At 37.9% G+C, this 1,851-nt stretch overlaps 1 pseudogene; it reads right to left on the bottom strand.

Moving 5' to 3' along the window:
• Positions 1 to 372: 372 nt before the first annotated feature.
• LOC112804086 (heavy metal-associated isoprenylated plant protein 27-like) lies at positions 373 to 845 on the bottom strand (annotated as a pseudogene).
• Positions 846 to 1,851: the final 1,006 nt, after the last annotated feature.

Consider the following 1,851-nt stretch of genomic DNA (forward strand, 5'->3'; position numbering starts at 1 on the left):
TTAGGAATGTGTGTACATGTAAATTGTAAAGCAAACTGAGAAAGGGAGATTAAAAAATTGGATACGGTCATGAAAAGTGTGGTGTAACGAAATTAGTTTGATGTAGGAATGTAATATAAGAATCATAATGATTGAAGACCTTTAAATTTTGGTGGATGAATACATATAATAGAAATTGAGAATAAATCTGGTAAAAGACAAGTAGGAATTCCACTATGAGAATAACCTTCTTTTATAGGATTAATTGGACTTTGTTATTGTGTTTAGGCTTGTTACTTTTTTTAGTTGTTACGTACTTATGCCACTTTGTAAAATGACACTGTACATGAAGCTCCACAAATGACATACACAGCATTGAATAACCAAGATACATCACATAACAGTGCAAGCATTGGGGTTCTCATCGCTGAAGGCGGTGGTGTACTTGACCTCAAAGGAGCTAGCACGTGCCAGTTGAGAAGCTTCTGGATCCAAGAGCACGTTCCTGACGTACCCAGGCGGAGCCTTTTTGTCATAAGCCTCTGGCGCATACGGGTGTGGAACGACGTCGTATGGTACATATGGCCAAAACTCTGCTTTCTTCCCAGTGCGCTGCCTCACGCGCTCTAACACTTTCTCTGGATCCACGTAACCCTTTACAGTTAACTTGCTCTACTTGGGTTCAACTTCCACTTCTGTCACGCCTTTCATCCCTTCCACTGATTTCTTCGCCCTTCTCTCGCACCCTTCGCAATCCATCTTCACCTTTATTTCCATTCCCTGTATTTGGTTCAGCTTTTTCTACTTTTGTGCTGTATTCCACACCATTTTTCACACACCTCTCCAATACTATCAAAAACACCCATTATTGTTTATTAGTTTTTACGTGCCTAATTAATCTAAGCTACCTAGTTTGCTTAGTTTATGAAATTTTTTATATAGTCCCAAATGAGCAATCATAAGATCAAATGCGGCCCTGCTTTTGGCAGAAGATTCTAGTGAAAAAAAAGTGAACCAGATTATTCTAGTGAAAATATTCTTTTTAAATTTTTTATTTTCTTTTATTTGCCGTGGTGAAAAGTGAAGACGATAAACCTACCCACCTATCGTCCATATAATCATCATCATCCAAGGTGAAAAGAAAAGAACAAGTTTGTAATTGACCTCAAACAATAATTGATGTCTAGTTTTAGTCTTCTAGTTATAACAATTTAATACGATTACCAACATTGATAAGGAGCTCAAGCACATGCATAAAAATAAATAAATAAATAGTTAATAGTTAAATTAGTTTCTTAAAGACATATTTAATACTGACAACCCTTGGACAGACCACAATGTTGTTGGCTTGGGCAGAATTACCGCCAAGGACTTACAGATTTACAAGAATCGAAACAATGCCTTTCAGTCTCTCCGAAATTGACTGTGTTGGAAACTACCGATAGGCAACAGTTTTAAAGTTAATTGTAATGCAAGCTTGTATCAGGATTCAAATTTAGCGGGATTTGGGTGTATTATTAGAGATTCTAAGAAAGATTGGGTCTCGGGCTGCTCTAGAAGCATTCCATCTAGTCTATCATCAGATGTGAATTATTTGATGCTTGAAGGGGGCTGGTTTTAGTTTAGGATTGCGGTTTGAGGGATATTCCTTGACATTCTGCCTATCATGCATGAGCTTACAAGTGGGTATTCATCTGAAGTAACAGATTTGGTTCACAAGATTCAGGAGCTTTTATCTCATTCTTGGCTTGTTCACGTTGAGTGGGTGTCCCGAGAAGCAAATAGAGCTGCGGATTGGATGGCTAGATATGGTGTCAAGAGTAACTCTAATCATGTTATTTGGTCTGAGCCTTGTGCTGATCTCCAACAAAT

This window comes from Arachis hypogaea, chromosome 5, assembly GCF_003086295.3.
Source record: "Arachis hypogaea cultivar Tifrunner chromosome 5, arahy.Tifrunner.gnm2.J5K5, whole genome shotgun sequence".
NCBI classification, from domain to species: Eukaryota; Viridiplantae; Streptophyta; class Magnoliopsida; order Fabales; family Fabaceae; genus Arachis; species Arachis hypogaea.